This window comes from Jaculus jaculus, unplaced genomic scaffold (genome assembly GCF_020740685.1).
Source record: "Jaculus jaculus isolate mJacJac1 unplaced genomic scaffold, mJacJac1.mat.Y.cur mat_scaffold_34_1_3701052_arrow_ctg1, whole genome shotgun sequence".
Classification (NCBI taxonomy): domain Eukaryota; kingdom Metazoa; phylum Chordata; class Mammalia; order Rodentia; family Dipodidae; genus Jaculus; species Jaculus jaculus.
Window position 1 is genome coordinate 674,235 of NW_025423490.1, and position 25,684 is coordinate 699,918.

The 25,684-nt window shown below is 38.5% G+C and overlaps 1 long non-coding RNA gene across 1 annotated transcript; it reads right to left on the reverse strand.

The window, feature by feature from the left end:
• Positions 1-7,673: 7,673 nt before the first annotated feature.
• Positions 7,674-25,566, reverse strand: LOC123457268. Its single transcript, XR_006634960.1, has 3 exons — positions 25,513-25,566; positions 17,154-17,200; positions 7,674-7,730 (listed from the first exon to the last, which is right to left on the reverse strand). It is a non-coding gene; the product is annotated as an uncharacterized LOC123457268 (long non-coding RNA).
• Between the last annotated feature and the right edge of the window lie 118 nt (positions 25,567-25,684).

The following is a 25,684-nucleotide window of genomic DNA, read 5'->3' on the forward strand; positions in this document are numbered from 1 at the left end:
ATAGCTCAGTATAGTGTAAGTCCGGTGGGGAAATCAGTAATCAGTGTGCAGTCATGAATGCACCAGTTGGTTCATGTCAGAAGGACAGTGTCACACAGTACCCTTCTCAACCTTGGCTCTTACATTCTTGCTGCTTCCTCTTCTTTAATGTCCCCTGAGCCTTGGAGGACTTGTTAGAAGTCTTCCTGCATGCAGAGCTGTTGCAGAGGAAGTGGCCCACTGTACATGAGTGCTGCGCTCACCTCTAGCCAGGAAAACTTCTCTACGTAGATGGAAGTAGATACTGAGGAGACTCAAAACTCATCAAAGTAGAAAATCATCACCTTGATTTCTGAGTTCACATGCTTGGTGTTGGTCATAGTCCCACATGTACTTGCACATTTTGTTTTCCTTAGCTCTGATTTCTACAAGAAGTGCACATAAAAGCTCTCTCAAAGGTTTATAATTAAAAACTACTCCGGGTAAACGTGGATATGATTCTTGCATAGAGAATTTCTGGATTTCATTAAATTTCCTATATTGCATTAACATACCACGATTCCTTTTGAAATGTAAAGTAGTTTTTATTTATGCTCACAGATTTTATTATTTACATTTTCTTACAAGTGTATTCTTTTATTACAAGGATTTATTAGACATTTCTAATAAATTCAGATTAATCATTTAAACTGAAGTTATGTCCCTGTGAAAATAAAATATAGCAAATATAGATGATATATATATGATATATATATGACAACATGGTTTGCTTTGTAGGAGTTTTCTACGAATTTTCTATCCCCAAATATACTTATCTATTACCATGTTTTGTTTATTCACCACACATAAACTGTACTATTGGGTAGCCTGAACATTCTACTCACCTTAAAAACTTCATGCTCTTTTTTTTTTTTTATAGTTCAGCAAGCTTAGGAATTTTTAGAAAGAACCCTTTAGGATCCTTGAAATGGATAATATTTAAAACACCTGCAAAGTAGATACAAACACATTACCTCACTGAAAATTCTGTTTAAGTAGTAATAATTAGAATTAGAAATATTGAGCTGTCAAGAGAAAAGAAAAAACTTAGTTTGTGGGCTAGAGAGATGGCTTAGTGGCTAACCGCTTGCCTGTGAAGCCTAAGAACCCCAGTCGAGGCTTGATTCCCTAGGACCCACATTAGCGAGAGGCACAAGGGGGTGAATGCATCTGGAGTTCGTTTTCATTTGCTAGAGGTCCTGGGGCTCCAGTTCTCTCTCTTCTCTCTATTTACCTCTTTCTCTCTGTCATTCTCAAATAAATAAATAAAAATAAAAACAAAAAGTTTTTAAAACTTAGTTTGTATAGATAGTATTAGTAATAGCAGTAGACCATGTAATCAGTGTTGAGCTGTAATGGGACACAGCTGTCTTAAATAATTTGCATAGATTCCTCTTGAAGCACAAGAAAGGTTTCCTATGAGATAATGACTTTAAAAAAATTTTACTTTTGTTTGTTTTGGATATACTTAGTATGTAAACAACACATGTTGGGTCATTTTTTTTCTAAGCAGAATTCCATCATGTAGATATTGGTTATCCATTTGTCCAATTATGTACACCTGGGTTGATTTCAGTTCTTCAGTATTATGAATTGAGCAGCTATAAACATGGTTGAGCAATCTCTGTGAACCGAGATGTAGAACTTTTCGGGCAAATGCCCAATAAAGGAATAACAGGGTCTGTTGTTAACTCTATATTCATCCTTTTCAGGAGTCTCCATATTGCTTTCCATAGTGGTTGTACCAGCTTACATTCCCACAAACAGTGAATAAGTGTTTCTATTTCTCCACATTCTTGCCAATATTTGTTTTCATTTGATTATTTAAGGTTTGCTATCCTTATTGGGGTAAGGTGGAATCTCATAGTTGTTTTAATTTGGATTTCCCTGATGAATAAGGATGATGAACATTTTCTTGAGTATATTTTTGCCATTTGTATTTCTTCCTCTGACAACCCCCTATTCAGTTCTCTGCCCCCTTTTGTGAGTGGGTTATTTTTTTATTGTTTATGTTTTTGAGTTCTCTGTACATTCTAGATATTAGGCCTCTGTCAGTTGTACAGCTGACAAAAAATTTATCCCATTCTGTGGGTAATCTATTGGCTTTGCTTGTCTGTGCAAAAACTTTTCAGCTTAATGAGATCCTATTGGTTAAGTGATTAAGTTCTTGAGCTACTGGGATATTGTTCAGGAAGTCTTTCCCCACTCCTGTATCATGGAGAACTCCTCATATTTTTTCTATTAGTAGTAGAAGAGTTTCAGGGCTTATATTGAGGTTTTTATTCCATTTGGACTTGATTTATGTGCATAGAGAGATATGTGGGTCTAGTTTCATTTTTCTGCATATTGTTATCCACTTTGTCCAACACCATTTGTTCAGGATGCTGTCTTTTCTCTAGTCTATGTTATTGGGGCCTTTGTTGAAGATCAAGAGTAGCTGTAGTTACTTGACTTTGTCTTCAATTCAGATCCATTGGTCTATATTCCTGTTTTTATGTGAGTACCAATCTGTTTTTTTTTTTTTTAAACTATGGCTTTAGATCAGGTATGGTGATGCCTCCAGAGGTGTTTCTTTTGCTGAGGGTATGCTTGGATATCTGAGGTCTGCTGCAATTCCATATGAATTTTGAGATCATTTTTTTTCTATCTCTGTGAAGAATTATGCTGGAATTTTTGTTGTTATTGCATTAAATTTGTATATTGGTTTTGCTAGGATTGCCATTTTCACAATTTTAATTCTGCCTATCCTGGAGCATAGAAGGTCTTTCCATATTTTCTAGTCGTCCTCAAGTTCTTTCTTTTTTTTTTTTTTGTTGTTGTAATTATATGTCTTTCACATTTTTGGTTAGTGTTATTCCATTATTTTATTTTTGTTGTTATTGAAAATGAGATGGTGTAGCTAAATTTTTCTGTATCTTTGTCCTTTGCATATAGAAAGGTGACTGATCTTTTGTGTGCTGATTTTGTATTCTGCTACTTTGCTGAAGGAATTAACCACCTTTAGATGTTTTGAGATGGAGACTTTCAGGTCACTTACGTATAGGATCATGTCATGTGCAAATAGGGCTAATTAGTTCTTCCTTTCTAATTTGAATCCCTTTTTTTTCTTCCTCCTGTCTTAGAGCTTGAGCTAGGATTTCTAGTACTATGTTGAGACTGGGTACCCCTGTCTTGTTCTCAATCTCAGTGGAAACTCCTTGAGTCTTTCTCCATTAAGTATTATTTGGGCTTTAGGTACTTTATATATAGCCTTTATTATGTTGAGATATAAACTGTCCATACATATTGTCTCCAATGTTTTGAGCAAGAAGTAATGTTATATTTTGTTGAAGGCCTTTCCTAAATCTATTGAGATGATGATGCATTTTTTTGTAGTTAAGTTTATTTATGTGATGTATTATGTTGACAGGTTTCCAAATGAAAAATCCTTGTATTCCTGGAATAAACCCTAATTAATAAATGTGGATAATGCTTTTGAGATGTTGTTGAATTCAGTTTGTAAGGATTTTGTTCAGGATCTTTGTGTCTAAGTTCATCAGGGATATAGGCCTGTAGTTTTCTTCTCTTGCATCTTTGTTTGCTTTGGTAAAAGGATGAGAAGAGCTTCATAAAAGGAGTTGGGGAGCTTTCCCTGTTCTCCAATTATGTGGAAAACTTTGAGGAAAATTGTTTTCAGTTCTTCCATTAAGATTTTATCCTAGACTCTTCTTTTTGAGATGGTTTTTGCTTACCTTTTCAAGTAAGATGGGAGTGATATGTTGGTTTAGGAGGCTAATGTCTCTGAGTTTAGATTTGATAGGTGTTATTTTTCTGGGAATTCATCCATTTCTTACAGATTATCCAGTTTTGTGGATTAGAGGTTTTAGAAATAAGTCCTGATGATTCTTCCAATTTCACTTATGTTTGTTGTGACCTCCCCTTTTCCATTTCTAATTTTGTTAATTTGAAGCATCTTCTTTTTTTGCTTGATCAAATTCACCAAGGGCTTATCAATCTGGTTTACTTTTTCAAATAACCAGCTCTTTGTTTCATCAATTTTATATGTTTCCAATTAATTTTTGCTCTGATGGTGATTATTTCTTTCATCTGATGTGTTTGGGATTGAGTTCTTGTTTTTCCAATGCCATTAGATAGATGGTTAGATTACTGATTTGGGATCTCTCTGTTTTTGTTATGAAGGCATGTAGTGCTATAAATTTCCCCTAAGGACTGCCTTCATTCTATCTCCTTGATCCCATTCAGAGCTTTTTGCCTGTGCAAAGGGTACCTGTGTTGTCTGAGGACCAGTGTGTTTCATTTTAACTTCTTGATCTAGATATTAAAATATGTCTAATTCATTCATAACATCATAAATCTCCTGGTTAGATGTGAAAGGATTGGAGCTGTGGAAGCAATGATAACACCCATGACGTCAAGAACCTTCTTTGTAGATAAGAGCAGTCATAGGACTCCACATAATAATTGTTGTGTTGGAAGCAACATGAATTTGAAATGAGCCTGGGGAGGGGACTGATATTTGTATGGCAACTCTAGGCAGAAAAGGGACATTTCAATTGGAAGGAACATCACTCATGAAAACAACGACATGGTGAACAAGAAGAAACTGTTCTGTACTCTCCATTTTATCCTGTTTTTATTCATAACATGTTTTATAGTATATATAGTTCAGTTGAGGAATAGATGATTTTTTGAATTATAAATAAATTTTCTTTTGTTTCCAGCATGGATTAAAATCCATTTGGCTGATTCTAAAAAAACAAGAGCAGATCTGTCACAGTTATTAATTAATAAGGGAGCAAACATATTCTGTTGACAATTTGAGAAGGTTTAATAATTTGATTTTTTAAAACAATTTTATTTGGGAGTGGTAATAGTACTCAAGTCAGAATGATTAAATTGTCATGAATAATAGGGATAACATAAGGATATAGTGACAAATAACAGTGTAAGCCATCAGGCTTGTCAGGCAGGAAAGAAAAGTATGACATGACATGAGTAACGTGAAGAACAGTACACACCATCCTCGTGTACCCTGACTGCTGCTCACTTCTGTGAGGGGACTTTGCTGCTCATATGATGTCATACTTGCTAAATGGGTTTCATTTTTGTTTTATCTGCTCTGAAAATATCCACTCTTAGCTGAATTTTTATTCCCAGTGAAATATTGAACCATTTTTTAGCATTCCCTTCTCTTTTTTATATACTCTTCCTTTTGAAGTGCTATGTTATGTACACATAACTGTGATCACTCAGTGGCCATAGTGCTGCTCTCACACGTGGGAAGAAAGAGACAGGAGGATATCTGGGGTTGCTGGACAGCCAAATCTCACCTAATTGTTGAATTCCAGGCTAACAACCGTCCCTGCCTCTAAGAGGTCCATTGTATTTCTAAGGAAAACACCTGAGGCAGTGCTCTGGCAGTAATACACAACCAAACACAAATATCCACATACATACACTGTGAGCAGAACTTACATTAAGAAAGTACAAATAAAAATTGAACATCATATGTATGTATGTGTAGTATTGAGTGGTACATATGTAGTGTGTAGTGTATGCACATGTATGTGTTCATGCTGCAACTCTTCAGACAGACATGATATTAAATTAATGTAATATATCCAAGTAGTAGTTACCTTCATTTATTCAAGTGCCTAATAGTGAAGCTATCTATCTGCCACTTCACAAACAGGTTAACATAAGTGGTAAGGTCTGACTCAGCAGACGTAATGAAATTCTTTCTACAAAAAAGATATTAATGAGTTGGTGAGATAGTTTAGCAATGAAGGTGCTGGCCTATGAAGCCTAAGACTCATGTTTGATTCTTTAGGTTCCACATAAGCCAGATGCAAACTGAGGTAAGCATACAAGGACACGCATGTGCGCAAGGGGGCACAAACATCTGGAGTTCTGTTGCAGTGCATGGAAGCCCTGGTGTACCAATTCTCTCTCTCTCTCTCTTTCTCTCTCTCTCTCACACACACACACACACACACACATCCAATGTCAGTCACTTGGGCAATGTTAATATAAATTGTATTAACATTCATAATTAAGATGATTTGGATGTTGTATTTTATTATGCTGTTAAAGGCTGATGTAATGTATAAATGTCTACGTTAATGTGTTAGTAAACATTAAACTGTAGTTCCATATAATTACATTTAATTTGTACAGCAAGTAGGTACTATAGGGTTAGTCATACATAGTCCACTGTGTCAGGCATGAATATAGCAAAATGGGCACTATAATATAATGGGCAATATTTGAGGGATTTTTAATCCCAGGACTTTTTGAACCCAGTTTGCCAAATGTGCCAAGCAGTCCTTCTATCATAGTAATACAAATTCAGCTCAGGAATTTTAAGAACATGAACCATATAGATCCCAGAATTTTACACTGCATTTCACATATTACTTCATCAAGTAAGGTATCTGTTCTGTTAAGTATTTGATTTTGTAATATTTTTTAATTTTATTTTTCTGATTTCTGGAGCTGGGCACTTGCTTTTCCTACGGGGCAAACTGAGCCGCTGCTGCCGCCTCTGCAGCTGTTGTAGCTGCCACCCCCGGAGCCACCACCGCTGCTGAAGCTGCCGTTGCCGTGTCCACCGCTGCTGCTCACCCCGAAGCCGCTGCTGCGGGATCTGCCACCGCTGCCGCTCCTGGGTCCGCTGCTGCTGGGGCCACTGGTACCGGTGCTGGAGCCGCTGAAGTTGCTGCCGAATTCTGCTCCTGCTTGGGTCCCGCCGTCAGCCCAAGTTGGCGTGGCCAGGTCCCGGGCCACTGCTGTGTTCGCTGGAGCTGGGTTCAGGCGGCGGGGGAGGGGAGGGAGCCGCGGCTGCTCTGGTTGTATCGCTTCTCCACGTGTGCTTTTACCTCGCGGTCTGCTCCTCCCTCCGTTGCTCGCTGCCGCTCTCCCCTCACGTTTCCTGAGTTGCGGAGAGCGCGGTGTGAGGGGAAAATCCCGCACCTGGCTTGTCCTGCGGCTCGAGCCAAGAGTCCGGCGGTTTTCTGCCGCTCCGCGGTTGCGGCGGGTAGCCGAGCCGCCCCGGAGCCGCTGTTCCCGCCTGTGCAGGCTCTGGATGCTCTATAACTCTTCCACTTCTCCGCTGCCGCCTCAACTTCCTATATACCTCACTTTTTAGTAAAAGTGTGTATTTTGCTGAGTTTTTTTTGGTCTTCCCCCCCCCCCCCCAGGCTGCTTTGGCGCGGTACCTACGCCGCCATCTTAACCGGAAGCTTAATTTTATTTTTATTGGTTTTCTATTCTGCAAGTACAGGCAGTTTGGTACCATTATTAGATGTATCTGTGACCTACCCCCTCCCCATTGATCCGTCCTTGTTGAGAGGTATATGGGTCATGCACTATGGAGTTAGCCCACAGTTATTGGTATGATAAATGTCTCTGTATATCATGACCCAACATGTGGCTCTGAGTTTCTTTCCACCCCTCTTCCGCAAAATTACCCTGAGCCATGTTGAGTTCATTTTTCTTCTGCTTTAGTGATGAGGTGTTGGGGATCACTGGGGCTCTGGCTGTCTGATTTGGTAGGCATTGATTTTCTCTGTGTTGGTCTCCTTCCCCCTTGTGCTGGTATCCGGTTCATCAGGAAAACAGCACCCTTGCTTGTTTTGCCGATTTTCCTTAGTTGCAGCTGGGGCCCTTTTGAGGTATGATGGGGTGGCTCTCTCCTTAGGATCTGCATCTATCTGAAAAAGAGAAGCAGATTCTCCAACAGAGAGTAAGTTAGCGCCAGGACAAATGAAATAGCCCTTACTTGTGTTTTAGAGAGTTTACTAGGTGTAGGTCCTCTTGTAGCCCATGATTGATGGTATCTTGATTTTGGAGAGTGGTCTTATGTTTGGATATGGTTTTGACTTGTTTCCCAGCTCCAGCTATGGGTCTTGTACCACTGAGGGGATCAGTTAGCCAAATCAAGAGAAGTTGGTTTCCCACCATGGTTGTGTGCCACTTTTACACTTGTGTGGGCATCACAACAGGTTATTTGCTGCTAAGTAGGTTGGACCATGAGTTGCTTGGACAGATATTGGTCATTTCCCCCAGTTGCCCATGTAGCACCTTCTGGCACTAGACATGCTGACTGTCTAGGGACTGACTCTCTCCTGGCTTCCAGCCATGCTGTTCCATTTTACGTGTCAGCTGCATATGGTGTCTTCAGCAATAGGGTCTTACCACTAACCTTTGGTGGGTCATCAAGTACTCTGACAGAAATCTGTCATTCTTTTAGGAAACCTTGTAGGTTTCTCTGATCAAAAGCTCATTGTGGGTGATAGCCCCATCCTGGTACTGGGAGTTACATGTCAGTGTCCCCTAAGAAAATGAGGAAAAAAGTAACTAATATATAGGAGTTAGAGAGGAGAGAGAGAGGGAGAGAGGGAGGGAGGGAAGATGTAGAGGATTTAGGTTAGACTTGATCTTACCCTCTCCAGTGTCTTGTGGTTAAGGTGTTTCCTGTAAGGGCCTGGTGAAGGTTCAGCCATTTGGTCTGCCTTTTAGGAAGTAGAATTTTATGGTACCATTGCTGTTTGGGTCTAGATTGGTGTTTTCCACCCCTTCGATGCCCTCCCCTCCCTCCCCATCCCTCCTAGTGTCTAGCCCATGAGATGCTTGCTGGGTATGTAAGGTATCTTGGGTAGATTCAGGTTAGGTGCTGTAGATGAGTGAGAATATGTGGCGATTTTTTTTTTTTCTGTGATTGGGTAAGTTCACTGTTCCATGTTCAACCATTTTTCCTCAAATTTCATTGTGTCATTTTTTCTTCCTGCTGTACAGAATTCCATTGTGTAGATATACCCCATCTTAGTTATCCATTCTTCTAGTGATGGACATTTGGGTTGATTCCAGCTCTTAGCTGTTACGAATTGAGCTGCTATAAACATGGTTGAGCAAATATCCCTGGCCTGTGGCTTGAAGCTTTTAGGATAGATGGCCAGTAAGGGAATAACTGGGTCTGTTGGAAATGGCTTAGTGGTTAGGGTGTCGGACTCTGAATCCACTGATTTTCTAATATTTTTTAAATGTTTTGTTTACATTCAGTAAATTACACCCAGAAAATTTATTTCTAAGCCATGTATCCTATTTAAACATTAAAACTATGGCATCCATCAGAAGTATTTTAAGTATCTTCCAGGTTTTTGTATCACTATGAGAATTTGTTTATTTTTACTAGTCAAAAATCATCTTGTCTATTTGGCATGGAATACAGGTGTTAAGTCCTCTCATGAGATATGCTTATGAGTAAGTATCTTGCCTGAGAATGTGCATGCTCCAGGTTTATGTGATTAGTTTACAGGGTTAGTAGACAGATAAAAGGAAAATATTGGCTTGAACTGGAGATTATATAGAGTAGTTATTCACTGGTCTGAATTTTCAATATTCTCCTTTACCTTATGTACCATTGCTTTTAAAATTTATTTTATTTTATGTATTTGAAAGAGAGAAAAGGGCAGATAGAGAGACAATGGGTGCGCCATGGTCTCCAGCTGCTGCAAACCAACTACAGATGCATGAACCACCTTGTACATCTGGCTTATGTGTGTCCTGAGGAATCAAACTTTGGTTATTTGGCTTTGCAGCCAGGTTCCTTGACTGCTGAGTCGTCTCTCTGGCCTTTAAACAAGTCTTCTATAAAAGACATACGTAAATCATAATTTTAGCTTCTACTGCTTTTACTTCATGTTTATCTGCTTCATCTGCAGCCCTACATAAGTTACTGTATCCTCGGAGGAAGCACTCAGAGATCACCTACAAAACTTTATATAAAATACAGGTATTTAATGTGCCTCAATGTTATTAAAAGTGCATGTGCATTTTCCATTTAAAAAGCAATTGTGGGCTGTAGAGATGACTTAGCAGGTAAGGCATTTACCTGCAAAGCTGAAGGACCCAGGTTCAATTCCCCAGAACCAACATAAGCCAGATGCATAAAGTGTCTCATACATCTGGAGTTTGTTTTCAGTGGCCAAAGGCCTCAGTTTGCTCATTCTCACTCTCTGTCTATCTGCCTCTTTCTATTTAAAAAAAAAAGATAAAAGGAGTCTTTTTAAGACATGAGTAACAGTGGGGAATTTTATTTTTCATGGATATTTTAATGATGGAATGAAGTGAAATGCCAAATGTTACTATGTGTTACCAACCTTCAGCTGGAGGTGAAACTGAGAGTCACTAAATGAGCTGTTATGATTACCATGTGAAGATGTTCTTATATGCAAGAACCATAATAAGGAGAAAGAACTGAGAAAAGGAAATAATGAATGAGAAAGGGTGAATAGAGTGAAAGAAGGAGCAAAAACTCAAATGCATATTTTTGATGGTTAGAAAACCATGTAAGTTTCTAGAAAAAGGTCCAAAGTGGAGAGATGTGGAAGCAGACTTCCCAGAGAAGTTCCCTCTGAATAATTTTTAAAAAATTGTTTATTTTTGTTTATTTTAGAGCAACAGACAGACACAGAAAGAAAGAGGCAGACAGATAAAGAATCGGCACACCAGGGCCTATAGCTACTGCAAAGGAACTCCAGCTGCATGCGCTCCCTTGTGCATTTGGCTTACATGAATACTGGGGAATTGAGCCTTGAACCAAGGTCCTTAGGCTTCACAGGCAAGCACTTAACTGCTAAACCATCTCTCCAGCCCCTCCCTCTGAAAACTCACAGAAGTGTGGGGAGGGTGTTCACATACATAACATGATTCTTGAGCTGTGCACTTGCAGTAGTTATCAGGCAATTACAATCCCTCCACCACCCTCTGAGTAGCTAAATCCTATTTCCTGTTTGAGTAATAACAGATAAAAACGGCTCTTTGGGTCATCAGTCCTGACAAACAACATAGAGAAAGAAAGCATTCACTTCTGAGAATGTTTCTGGAGAGGATGGAAAGAAACAGTGAAAGAGACAGCAACCCTAACTGTGGACTGGGAGATGGCTCAGCAGGGAAAGGGGCTTGCTTGCAAGGCCTGCCATCCCTCCTCGTATGACTCACTCTCAAGCCAGGTGCACAAGCTGCTGCATCTCTGGATTTCCTTTGCAGTGACAAGAGGCCCTGGTGGTAGCATTTTCTTAACCTCTCTTTCTCTATTAAATGAATTAAAATTAAAGTTTTCATTTGCTTTTTCTTGCGGGGGGGCAGGCAGAAGATAGCCACACCATGGCCATCAGCATCTGTAAATGAATTCCAGATGCATGCACCATTTTGTGTACTTCATTTTCTGCGGGCACTGGGGAATTGAACCTGGGCTTTGCAATGAAGTGACTTCAACTACTAAGCTTTTTTCCCCAGTGACACAGAAACCTCCTTTCAAAACATATTATAGGTGTGAGATAATAAACTCAATAGTAAGAAATTCCGTATGGAAATAATCCATAAAGTCCACATAAATACGGAAACCACCAACATGGAGATTGCTTTTCTAAAGAAGAGGAATAGAGCAACTTTTAATTAAGAGAAGAGTCAGAAGAGGAATTATGATATACAGAAACTAGTCAAAAGGAAACTTCAGGGATCCCACTTTAGATGGCTTCAGTGAGCTTATACTTAAGTGAACATATATTTCATTTATATTGTCCTACAGATTAGTAAAACACCTGCAAACATTCTGACTAATAATTTTGTAAGCTGAGAATGAGAATTAATTCCATTGTAACAACTTTTCTCTGTATGGAGTATTGTATGGTGTGTGCAAGTGTGTATCTGGGTTCATGTATGTGAGGACACAGGCATATGGACATGCACATGGATTGTAGAGGTCAGTGTTGAATGGTTTCCCCACTAACTTTGCATGCTGTATTTTGAGACAGGAATCTGACACTCCCTGTAGCTCAGTGCTGCTTGGATTATCTATTGCTAGCACCACAATGCTGGGGCTAAAGCCCTGTGCCAGTCTATCTATATTTTGTGTGGGTGCTGAGAATCTGAACTCATGCCCTTATGTTTGTGAGGCCAGCCTTTACCACCCAATCCATCTGTCTCACTGGCCCCTATTATGATTTTTACAAGGAATTGCATGTTTAGTGTTGTATTTAGAAGGAAATTATAATGTTTTCTTTTGCTTTTGGGAACAAGTACAGAAATAAACTGATGCAAACGTAATAACTTTATCCTGAATTATTATGTATGCCTCGTGTGACATATGCAGCAAATAAGTGTCCTGCTACACAACCCATCCAGGCTGCCATTGAAGAGAAGGTACCTGTTTCAAGTGATGCACAAGAAAGGACTGAGGCACAAGAATTGGTAAAGTTTGCCTTAAAAATCTCTTTGAACAGAAATACAATAAAGTTTAAAATGATAGCTGTCATCCCATGCCGAATTCTGATTACCTCCAACCAAACATTATGGTCAAGGGTTGATGTATAAAACGCAAATAGCGCAGTTGGGATGTATCATATAAAATGCTATTATCCAACACACAATAATATTTTCCATCATGTAACATTCAAGCTAGGCATTTCTAATTTAATGTTTCAGTACCCAAACCAAACATTATAGAATATCAGTACTTGAGGATTTATGAAGTTCAACTGTAGAACTCATGTCATCTTTCCTAAGACTATAAAGAGGTTCTGGAAAGTTTGAGTCTAATGCAGCATGACGGTAATTCTCCACCCACTGAAACAAGCTACAGATTCATTTATAACAGCTTTGTTGTTGGTGTTATTTATTTAAGGTAGGGTCTCTTGGCAACGCTGAGCTGGGACTCGCTCTGTAGACTCCAGCTGTCCTAAAACTAACAGAAATTCTCTTATCTTAGTCTTCCAAGTGCTATGATTAAAGTCTGCACCACCTTGGCTGGCTGTTTCGGGGGGCAGGTGAGGAAGGGTCTCACTGTAAGACAGGATGACGTGTAACTTATACTGTAGCTCCAGACTAGTCTCTAACCCAGCTTTCCTTCTATCCCAGACTTCTGATTGATGAGACTAAAGGAATATACAACCAGGCCTTACCTCATTTAAAACCCTTGAAGCTGTTATCTGACCTTATTCTTGCTCCTGGGCACATTTCTTCACCATCCTCCATAGTGCCTCTTCTACTTCATACCTCTTATGCACATGTAAGTCTAGAATCCACATAAGGAAAACGAATGTTTGTGGTTTTGCTCAAGCTGACTTATTGTGCTTTATAAAAATTCTTCAAATAAAACAAGTTATGTGGGCTGGAGAGATGGCTTAGCAGTTAAAGCACTTTCTGCAAAGCATAAGGACCCAGGTTTCATTCCCCAGTACCCACATCAGCCAGATGTACAATGTGGCACATACATTTGGAGTTTGTTTGCAGGGGCTTGAGACCATGGCATGCCTATTCTCTCTCTCCTCCCCCCTCACACCTCTCTCTCTCTCTCTCCACATATATATAAAATCTTTCTCTTTAGAATAAATAAAATAAAATATTACAAAAAATTTTAGATGATGTACCAACCTAGTCTAAAATGGGAAACAACAAAGCATGCTTTATTTTATTGGTGCCAATATTCTTAATTCTAGTAATACTCCCATGATGTAAAAAATATTTTATATTTATTTATTTCTTTGTTTCAGAGAAAGGCAGGTAGAATGAGAGAAAATGGGCATGCCAAGGCCTATCGTCACTGCAAACAAACTCCAGACATATGCACCACCTTGTGCATCTGGCTTTCATGGGTCATGGGGAATTGAATCTGGGTCCCTTGGCTTTGCAGGCAAGCACCTTAACTGCTAAACCATCTCTTCAGCCGTACCCTGATTTTTTAAAAATACTTTATTTTATTTTACTTATTTATTTGAGAGAGAGATCGAGAGAGAGAGTGTGTGCATGCCTCTAGCCACTGCAATGAAACTTTAGATGCATGTGCCACTTTGAGCATCTGGCTTACATGGGTCCTGGGGGGAATCAAACATGGATCCTCTGGCTTTGTGGGCAAATGCTTTAAATATTAAGCCATATCTCTAGCTCTCTCCTTATTTTTCATCAGTATATTTTTCATCTGTGTAGTCATGTTGTTAGCCAGACCCATAAAAGCCTGCAAACATCTGAAACTGAAAGGAATAATGTTGTGAACTAATAAAAAGAACTAATTCCATCTGAACTTATATTGTGTTTGCCTGTGAGTGGATGATGTAATTCTGTTCATGCTCCAATGGCTGGGAAATATGCATATGAAACAGCATCTTCATGTCAATACGAATAACTTCTTCATCTACTTCCAAATTTACACTTAAGATATATTTGTGTCCCTATGCATGTGTGTGTGTGTGGGGGAGTATGTATCTTGAGAACTGACCATGGGCCAACAGATTTTACAAGAAAGCACACTTAAACTAAGCAATCTTCTGAGATGAGAAAGGTTTTCTCAGCTCTGAGAAAGGTTTACTTGATGGAGCTTCAGGCTCACTGATTTGATTGAGCTAGTTAGCCAGAAAGCAGATTTAAAGTACCTGCTTTCAAATCCCCAGGGTCATGGCTAAAGGCTTGTGCCATTCATCCTGACAATCACGTAGGGGCTGGGGAGCTAAACACAGGCCCTAATGCTTGATGACACTTTGCTGACTGAACCTCCTTTCTCACTAGAGCCAAGTTTAAGTCATGATTAGTGTAGTATTTTTATGGAAATGATTTTATTCTGCTTTGTTTTTTAGGACAGCATGAAAGACTGCTTACTGGAGAGGTAATACTTCTACATGTTTGCATTTAGTTATTAACTATGCCATGTGTATCATATGAGACTATCTTACTATATGCTTCAAAATCCATCCAGTCTGCCATTGAGGAGAATCACTTTTATATGAAGCAATAGGCAGGGCACAGGTAGCAGAATTCATCCTGGGTAGCTTTTGTGTACAAATCATATCGAATAGAAAACACAAGTCATGCTGTAACATTGTAACGTGTGAGATGTTTGCTGTCCTGCTACTCCTACCTTGCTTCTCCTACAGTTTGGTCAACACTGGGTCATAAGTAAATTACTTGTTAGAGATTATTTTGTTCCAGTGATTAAGAAAGTAAAGTTTGGCCTGGAGACATATCTTAGCATATAGGGTGCTTGCTTGCAAAGCCTAAGGACCCAGGTTCAATGCCCCAGCACCATGTAAGCCAAATGCACAGGGTGGTACATGCATCTGGAGTTTGTTTGCCATGGATAGAGGCCCTGGAATACCATTCTCTGTCTCTCTGTCTCTCTCTCTCCACCTCTTTCTCTCACTCTCTCAAATGAATAAATAATAAAAACATAAAGGAAGTCAGTTAAATGTACTTAACAGTTTGACAATATTTTTGAGATATTTCCTACAGCTTTGTGTAATTTCAGATGTACTTGAAAGTGTAAATTTATATTTTTACATTTAGAGCTCCCACAATACTGTTTTCAAAACTGACACTAGAGAATCACATAAGTTAATTAGCATGGCAGCTCTGAAACTTTCCATTACCAAAGTAAGCTCTAACAATGACCTCATATACCAATTCTGAGGGAAATGATAGGTTTCTATTTCCTCATTAGGCTTATAAAGTTATTTCTCTTTCCAGTTTTGTTTATTTTTGCCATTTTCTAGAAAGTCCCCATTGCAAATATTCTCACAGGCCATACATTTTAAAAGAAAACAGTTTTATATGAAAGTAATGGATATCAACAAAACGAGGTCATAGTTAGTACTTATATTTGATTCATCAAGTTGGTAAAGTTGGAAATATATGAGTTATTAATTTTCTTGTCAAAATCATGTAGGCAACCAAAGAGAAAGAACCTCCACTTCTGAGTGAAGTATCATCAGGGAAGAATATGAGATGACAGGAGAAAGGTATAGTAGTCACAACACTTTCACCTTCCCACTTAGGAATACATATGTGCATTTGTCAGGGCTTTTATTAATCATCATTTTTTATCCATTGCTGTATACACTGTGTGAGAACAGTAGTTATTGAAAATCACAAGTATTTTATACTCAAAGTTTGATGTTATGAAATCTAATAATATTGATATCAGATTTGAAAGTTACTATTAAAAATTAGGATACTTGAACTTTTCAATTTTTTTCATGCAGAGATATTTTATTCAAGTATGTGTATGTAATATGATAATCTCCACACTAAACCTAGAATTAACTCTGTGGTCAATAACATGTTATATTCTTATATATTAGAGATTATTTTTCCCCAATGATTAAGAATATCACAGTGGTATCTCCACTGCATACGTTACACAATCAAGTAAATCTGAAATCTTGATTCCACTTCAAGTATAAATTATTATTATTTGATATCCATCACTAGAGTCCAAAAACAAAAGTGGAAATTATTAAATATGTATAACAATGAAATAGTCTGTTTGCATTTCATTCAGGATTCTTACATGAAGTTATGATAGTAGCTCAATTTGACAATGATTACAAACAAACACACACACACACACACACACACACATATGTATATGTATATATATGAATATGTATATATATATGTTCTCACAGAATAGTTCAATGTAGTAATGTAGAATTTACATTATACATAGCTTTGGCTGTGTGCTCAATATCACTACTTCATTTTTTACTGGGAATTATATTTTATCAAAACTTAACTATAGGACAGTGTTGTGTATGAATCAAACTTGGTAATAATTGTGAGACAGTTGCTATTACTTTGAATTTCTGGAGTACTTGAAACTGTAGATTTATGTATTTCAGGAGCAGTTTACTATGAATTTTCTTAAAGCAGAAAATACAATCACATCAATTAGATAAAATAGCAGCACTGACATTTTCCATTACCAAAGTGAGGTAGGACCGTGACCATGATTACATATACCATTTCTGAGTGAGATGGCAAGAGATTGTTTCATCATTATGCATATTTATACATATCAACAACACAGGGTAATAATTTATACTCATCTTTGATTCATTGAGCTGATAAAGGTCATAAAACCACAAGGATTATTGTCTTTCTCAAAATCATATAGGCTACCCCAAAAAGATAGCATACTCTTGTGATGGAAGCATCATCCAATGTGGAATGCAAGACAACTCTAGACAGGTACAGTGGCCACAACAGTTTCAACTGCACCCTTAAGAATTCATATGGTAATTATTCAGTGATTTATTCTCATTTATCTATCCATGTATGTGAACAATGTGTGACAAAATGAATACCTCGGAACTTCTGCCCAAGATGGTGACCGCTTGGCTGTGCCACAGATCTGGGGAAAGAAAGGCAAGACATTAAGGGTTCACTGTGTCTTTCTGGGGAGAGCAATATCCAATAGACTGCCAGTGGGAGGGCACAGAGGGGGAAAAACAGGGAATCACTGATTCTCTCAGGGGTGGGCAACCCACACCTCCCCCCAAGTAGCCGCTGTATCCATGGCACCACACTGATCAATCCATGCCTCTGGAAGCTTAAATTGCGCTGCCCACTCACTCACTTACTGCTCTGGCCACCGCACGTTCAGCAAGCCCAGGCCCACAGCAACTGCCACACAAGCTCAGGATGTGTCTGTCGCTTGCGCCAGCTCAGGTGCCATCCCCTACCTGTCTGCTGCACTGGCAGTCCGCCATTGTCTTGTTGCAGGGGAGCACAGACTGCTTCTGGGTACCAGTGTTCTCCTGCCAGAATTTGGGCAGCTTTAGTGCTTTGTGCCTTACTGTCCCTCCTAGTGTGAGCACAGGCAGCTTTGGCGCATTACTGATTCAGAGCTCAGGCAACTTTGGTGACCCAGCCAGGCAGTAGATCAGACGGCTTTGGCAAGTGAGAGCCAAAGCCCAGGCTGTTTGGAAACTGCCTCGGGCTGCCTCAGATTCCCACTGTGCTTGAGCCCAGGCTGACCCACCCACCTACGTGCCCATACACTGTGATGGACAGACAAGAGTGCAAAAGAAAAATCAAATGCAAGAAAACTCAGTTAGATCTACCAGACCTATACTGAACATTTCTAATCAAAACATAGAAGAGTCATTAGGATCAGAACACCAAAATAAAGCTATGAGTGATGCAACCCTGACCAAGCTACTGGTATAACTTGCAGAAAAGCAACAAAGGACTGATCACCAGGTGAATGCTGCCATCACTAGACTAGACCTAATAGATAAGAAAATGGAAGGAGTTCAAAGACAGTTGAGAGATATGAAAGAGACTGAAAAAAAAAGTGGACCTCAAAAATCAGCTGGTGATGCTAAATGAAGACATAAAGGAATGCAAGGATGAATTCCAAGGATCAACAAGAAAATCAGAAAATGATGTGAAAAGGGAGCTTGACAGAGGGATAGAAATTATACATAGAAAAGTAGTAGAAAATGTAAACCTAAGTAAACAAGTCCAAAACTCTCTAGAAGCTCTCAAGACTAGTCAGCCATGTGGTGGATAGAAACTCTGATCTGGAAGACAAAATGGAAGAAACAGCTCAAGAGTTCAAAAATTTCAGTAAGTTCAAAAGTTTCTGTGAACAGAGTATGAGGGAATTGTGGGATACAAGAAGGGAACAGTATTCCAAACAGACTGGACCAAAGGAGAAACTCTTCAAGACCTATTGTCATTAAGACTCTAAACACTGACACCAAAGAGAAAATCCTAAAAGCAGCTAGGGAAAAACAGCACACCACTTTTAAAGGTAACCCCATTAGAATTACTCCAGACTTCTCAATGGAAACCCTGAAAGCTAAAAGGGCCTGGAATGAAACACTGCAAAGCAAGAAAAATCCAACCCAAAGAGCTCCAGAAGGAAAGAAATAATTAAAGTCACAGCAGAAATTAATGAACTGGAAACCAATGAAACAATTAAGACAATTAACAAAACAAAGAGATGGTATTTTGGAAAAAATAAACAAGATTGACAAACCCCTGGCCAATTTGATCAAGCAAAAAAAAAAAAAAAAAAAAAAAAAAAAGAGATGCTTCAAATTAACAAAATTCAAAATGAAAAAAAGATCACAACAGACATAAGTGAAATTGGGAGAATCATCAGGACTGATTTCAAAAACCTCTACTCCACAAAACTGGATAATGGGGAGGAAATGGTTAAATTCCTGGATGCATACCATCTATCAAAGCTAAACTCAGAGCAGATTAATCTCCTCAATGAACCCATCACACTCACGAAGAGTGAAAAAGTAATAAAAAACCTCCCCAAAAAGAAGAGTCCAGGACAGATGGCTTCTCTGCCGAATTCTATCAAACCTTCATGGAAGAACTCAAACCAATCTTCCTAAAACTGTGCCACACAATTGGAGAATTGGGAAAGCTATCCAACTCTTTTATGAAGCAGGTTATCACCCTAATTCCAAAACCAGGCAGAGATGCCACAAGGAAAAAAAAAAAATTACTGGCCTATTTCCCTGATGAACTTAGATGCAAAGATCCTGAACAAAATCCTCGCAAACTGAATCCAAGAAAACATCAGAAGCATTATCCACCTTGACCAAGTGGGATTCATCCCAGGAACACAAGGGTGGTTCAACATACGGAAATCTATCAATGTAAAATACCACATAAACAAGGTTAAACATTAAAACCATATGATCATTTTGATAGATACAGAAAAGGCCTTTGCCAAGATACAACATAACTTCATGATCGAAACATTGGAGAGAATTGATATGGTTGGTTCATATCTTAACATAATAAAGGCAATATACAAAGCTCCTAAGGCCCAAATAATACTTAATAGAGAGACACTGGAGGAATTCCCATTAAGATCAGGAAAAAGATAGGCTTTTCCACTCTCACCTCTGCTCTTCAATCTAGTACTGGAAGTCCTAGCTCAAGCAATAAGACAGGAGAAGGAAATAAAAGGATACAATTTGGAAAGGAAGAAGTTAAGTTAGCTTTATTCGCTGATGACATGATTGTATATGTAAGAGACCCAAGAGACTCCATCCCAAAACTCATGAACGTGATTAACTCCTATAGCAAAGTATCATGATACAAAATCAGTGCACAAAAATCATTAGCCCTTCTATATGCAAATGACAAAGATACAGAGAGAAAAAAAAAGGGACATGGTCCCATTTTCAATAGCAACAACAACAACAAAAAATACCTTGGAATAACATTAACCCAGGAAGTGAAAGATCTATATAATGAAAACATAAAAACACTCAAAAAATAAATTGAGGAGGTGATGAGAAAATGAAAAGACCTCCCCTGGTCTTGGATAGGCAGAATTAACATTGTGAAGATGGCAACCCTACAAAAGGCAACATATAGATTTTATGCAATTCCAATTAAAATCCCTACAGTGTTCTTCACAGAGATAGAAAAAAAATGATCTCAAATTTCATATGGAAAGGCAGAAGCCCTTGCATATCCAAACATATCCTCAGCAAAAGAAATACCTCTGGAAGCATCACGATACCTGATTGAAAGCTATATTACAAAGCCATAGTAATAAAAACAGCATGGTATTGGGATATAAACAGGAGTAGAGTCCAGTGGAATAGACTTGAGGACCCGGACTTTGGGTCAAGCAACTATAGCTACTTGATATTCAACAAAGGCCCTAACAATATAGGCTGGAAAAAAGACAATATCTTCAACAAATGGTGCTGGACAAACTGGATAACCATGTGCAGGAAACTGAAACTTGATCCACACATTTCACCATGCACTACACTCAAGTGCAAATGGATCAACGACCTCAACATAAGACGAGAAACTCAACTAGTACTGGAAGAAAATTTAGGAAGTACTTTCCATGCTATAGGAATGGAAAAAGACTTCCTGAACAAAACCCCAGTAGCTCATGATCTTAAACAGTCGCTCAACCAATGGGATCATATGAAGGTGAAGAGTTTCTTTACAGACAAGCATACAATAAGCAAATCCAATAGATGACCCACAGAATGGGAGAAAGTATTTGTGGCTTATTCAACTGACAGAGGTCTAATTTCTAGAATCTACAAAGAACTCAAAAATCTAAACAGTAAAAAGTCAAACACCCCATTCACAAAATGGGGCAAAGAGCTGAATAGGCAGTTCACAGAGGCAGAAATACAAATGGGAAACACACACTTAAGAAAATGTTCATCATCCCTAATCATCAGAGAAATCCAAATTAAAACAACTATGAGATTCCACCTTACCACAATAAGGACAGCAAACATCAAAAAATCAAATGAAAATAAATGCTGGCCAGAATGTGGAGAACTAGGAACACTTATCTACTGTGGGTGGGAATGTAAGATGCTACAACTACTGTGGAGAGCAATATGGAGACTCCTGAAAAAGCTGACTATAGAGATACCAACAGACCCAGTTATTCCCTTACTGGGCATCTATCCTAAAACCTTCAAACTACAAGCCAGAGAGATTTTCTCAACCATGTTTGTAGCGGCTCAATTCATAATAGCTAAGAGCTGGAATCAACCCAGATGTCTATCACTGGAAGAATGGATAACTAAGATGTGGTATCTCTACACAATGGAATTCTATACAGCAGTAAGAAAAAATGACACAAAGAAATTTGAGGAAAAATGGTTGAACCTGGAACAGATCATTCTCAGTGAACTTACCCAATCACAGAAAAAAAAAAAAAGCCACATAGTCTCACTCATCTACAACACCTAACCTGAATCTACCCAAGATACCTTACATACCCAGCAAGCATCTCGTGGACTAGACAATAGGATGGGTGTGGAGGGAGGGGAGGGCTTTGAAGGGGTGGGAAACACTAATCTAGACCCAAATGGCAATGGTACCATAAAATTCTACTTCCTAAAAAGCAGACCAAATGGCTTAACCTTCACCAGGCCCTTAGAGGGAATATCTGAACCACAAGATTCTGGAGAGGGTATGATGAAGACTGACCTTAGTCTTCTACAGCTTCTCTCCCTCCCTCCCTCCCTTTCCCCCTCTCTCTCTTTCTCTTCTATCTTGTATATTAGTTATCTTTTTCTTCCTTTTCTTAGTGGGCATTGACCTGTAACTCCCAGTACCAGCATATGGCTATCATCCACAATGAGCTTTTGATCAGAGAGACCTACAACTTTTCCTAAATCTAAGACATATTTCTGTCCAAGGACTTGATGACTCACCAAAGGTTAGTGTTAAGACCCTACTGCTAAAGACACCTTATGCGGCTGACACGTAAAATGGAATGGTATGGCTGGAACCTGGAAGAGTGTCAGTCCCCAGACATAAAAAATTAATTAAAAAATTATACTGGCAATTAAAAAAATGAATACCTCAAAGTAATACTGTATAGTGAATGTTTGACCCTTTTGTGCAATGTAAAATTCATGTTTGCAAAATTTTAAACTAAAACATTATAATTACAACACATAAAAACTCCTCTTGCTGGGCGTGGTGGTGCATGTCTTTAATCCCAGCACTTGGGAGGCAGAGGTAGGAGGATTGCAGTGAGTTCACACCAACCGTGAGACTACATAGTGAATTCCAGGTCAGCCTGAGCTAGTGTGAGACCCTACGTTGAAAAAAAGTTTTAAAAAACCTTCTCTCTCTTTCCCTCTCTCCCTCCCTCTCTCTCTCTCTTTCTCTCTCTCTCTCTCTCTCTCTCACACACACACACACACACACACACACACACACTCTCTCTCTCTCTCTCTCTCACACACACACCTTTCTGATATCTCTCATTCAGGTATGTCTTTTTAGCTATGCAGTGTTTTATGTGTGGAGTCTTGCTGTGACTATTTGGTGAACACTGAGTCCTGAGTTCACTCTTTATTAGGGACAATGTTGCTCCAGTAGTTAAGAAAGTAACATACAATTTACATTTTGGTAGTATTTTCAAAATATTTCAAGGATACTTTAAAGTATAAATTTGAGTTTTGACATGTACAGTTATATTTTTTCAAAGCAGACATTACACCATCTCATAAGATATCCTAAAACCACCTTACCTTTTCTACTTGTCAAATTGAGCTATGATCATGATTTTCTGTACAATTTCCAAGTAAAATGGCAACAGACTATGTCATCATTATGCACATTCAATCAATTTTTTTTGATTTTTAAACAATAAATTGAAATTCCCAACAACAAATTGGAAACATTTTTATCCTCTACATTTCACAGTCTCAACAATCCAGATTTAATGACTTCAAAAGTGTCAATTACACATTAAAGTTAACATACATAAAAATATTTAGGGAGGCTGGAAAGATGGCTTAGCACTTAAGGTGTTTGTTCGTGAAGCCTAAGGACTGAGGTTCAATTCACCAGAATTGAAGCCAGACACACATGATGCTGTATGTGTATGGAGTTCGTTTACAGCAACTCTATGCCATGTAATGCCCAGTCTCTATCTCTCTCCCTCTCTCATTCATAAATAAATAAACATTTAGGGTCTGGAGTGATGGTTCAGCAATTAAGGCACTTGCCTGATAACCCCAATGACCTGAGTTCAATTCCCCAGTTCCCACATAAAGTCAGATTCATAAAATGGCACATGCATCTGGAATTTGTTTGCATTGGTTGGATGTCCTGGATAATTTCATATATCATTTCAAGATGAAATGGTGAGACTATTGTATCATTTTATTTTCTTTCCATTTTTAGAAGAACCTCATGGATATCAACAACAGAAGGTAATATTTTGTATTCATCTATGAATCACTAAGCTGGTGATTTCAGAAAAATACATGCATTATTAATTTTCTACTCAAAATAATTTAGGTAACCAAGGAAACAGAACACACCCTTCAGAGGAAGCACACATGATGACTTGGAGATTTCTCAAGATAGGTAATGGTGTCACCACCATTTTGCCTGCACACTTATTAATACACTTGTGATTTGGCAGTGCTTTCATTTCTGTGGAAAGTGTGTGAGGACAATAAAAATACCCAGATAACAAATGTTTTATACTTGATACTTGAATGTTTTATGCAATGTAAAAATCATGCTTTAAAATGTGTAAGCTAAGGCCAGGCATGGTGATGCATGCCTGTAATCCCAGCACACAGATGGCAGAGGTAGGAGAATCTCCATGAGTTTGAGGCCACCCTGAGACAACATAAGGAATTCCAAGTAAGGCAGGGCTAGAGCAAGACCCTACCTTGAAATACAAAAACAAATATTGTAAGCTAAATCATGCAATTAAAATACATGAAAACTCATTTTAACATACAAATAGCTATTACACAGATATGTATTTTTAGCTATGTAAGGCTGTCTGTGGAATCTTGCTGTGAAATTTGGTAAATATTATGCTATGACTTTATTATTTTATTAGGGATTTATTACTTAATGATTAATAAAGTCATAGATAAGTTAGTTTCCAGTTTGACTATGTTTGTGAAATAATTCCTATGGCTTTAATTTCCAGTGTACCTGCAAGTATAGATTTATGGTTTTACATTTAGTTTTTCATATCGTTTTTAAAACAGATACTGCAGAACAACATAAATTAACTATCATGGCAAAAGTGAACTTTTCCTTTGTTAAAAAGAAATCTGATCATGATCTCATATATTAGAACTGAGGAAAATGGTGTGAAAGCATTTCTTCATTATGCATATATGATTTTTTTCTCTTTTCAGTTTTACATGAAATAGATGGAATATCAACAACATGAGGCAACATACAATAAAACGTACAATAGTTATTACTTGTCTCTTCAAATCCTGGTAGGAAAACAAGGACAGAGACTCTATCAGTAGGCAAGAAGCACCACTGGTGAGGCCTGTGGGACAACAAGAGAAAGGTGTACTAGTCAGGACACTTACACTGTGACGACAACGCATACCTACTACCCCAATGGAACCAATGTTTCATACTTCACGTTTGACAGTTGTATGCCATGTAACAGTGATGATTTCCAAAAATGAAAACATGATAATGAAAACATAAAAATGTGTCAATATTTTGCTGTACTGAGCTCTATCATCCCGGTTTTATTATTTAGGACTGTAAGCCTTTTCATCAAATGTTGCATTGACAGTTTGATCAACACTGTGACATGATTTTATTGTTTATTAGAGATTATTTAACTCTGATTCAGAAAGTCACAGTGATGGGGCGTGGTGAAAAACACTATTAATCACAGCACTCAGGAAACAGACATAGGAGTTTTGCTGTGACAATGAGGCCACCCTGAGACTAGATAAGAATTCCAGTTCACTGTGGGTTTGAGCAAGACACTACCTCAAAAACAAAATCAAAACAAACAAAATAAAGTCATAGATATACTGACTTTCCTGTTGTGTACGATCTGTTTGATACGTATGTCTGTTTCAGTAAATGTCAGTCGGCCTCACAAGTATAGATTTGCATTTTGTCATGTAGAGTTCTACTATTGTGTTTTGAAGCAATCATTGCACAATCACATAAATTAGATACCCAGGAAACACCTTAAATATTTTTCATTACTAAATTGTGCTATGACCATAATTTCCTACATTGATTCTGAGTTAAGTGATAACACACAACCTCATCATCATGCATATTCAAACAGTTCTATTTATAATTTTAGGATTTCATGTTGGACATCAAAAACACGAGGTCATACTTCTTACTCAACTTTGAGTCACGAAGCTGGTAAAGCTGGAACCGTACCTGGGTGGTTGGGCTTTGGGGCAAGTGTCTTTACCACTGAGTCGTCAATCCAGCCCCAACATTCTCAAAAGAAAAAAAGGTTGAAGAAGAAAAGTGCACCGCGCATGCTCGGAGCAGGGCGGGTGTTGGCTGGGGGCGGGGCATAGGCGGCCGCACATGCGCACAGCGCCCT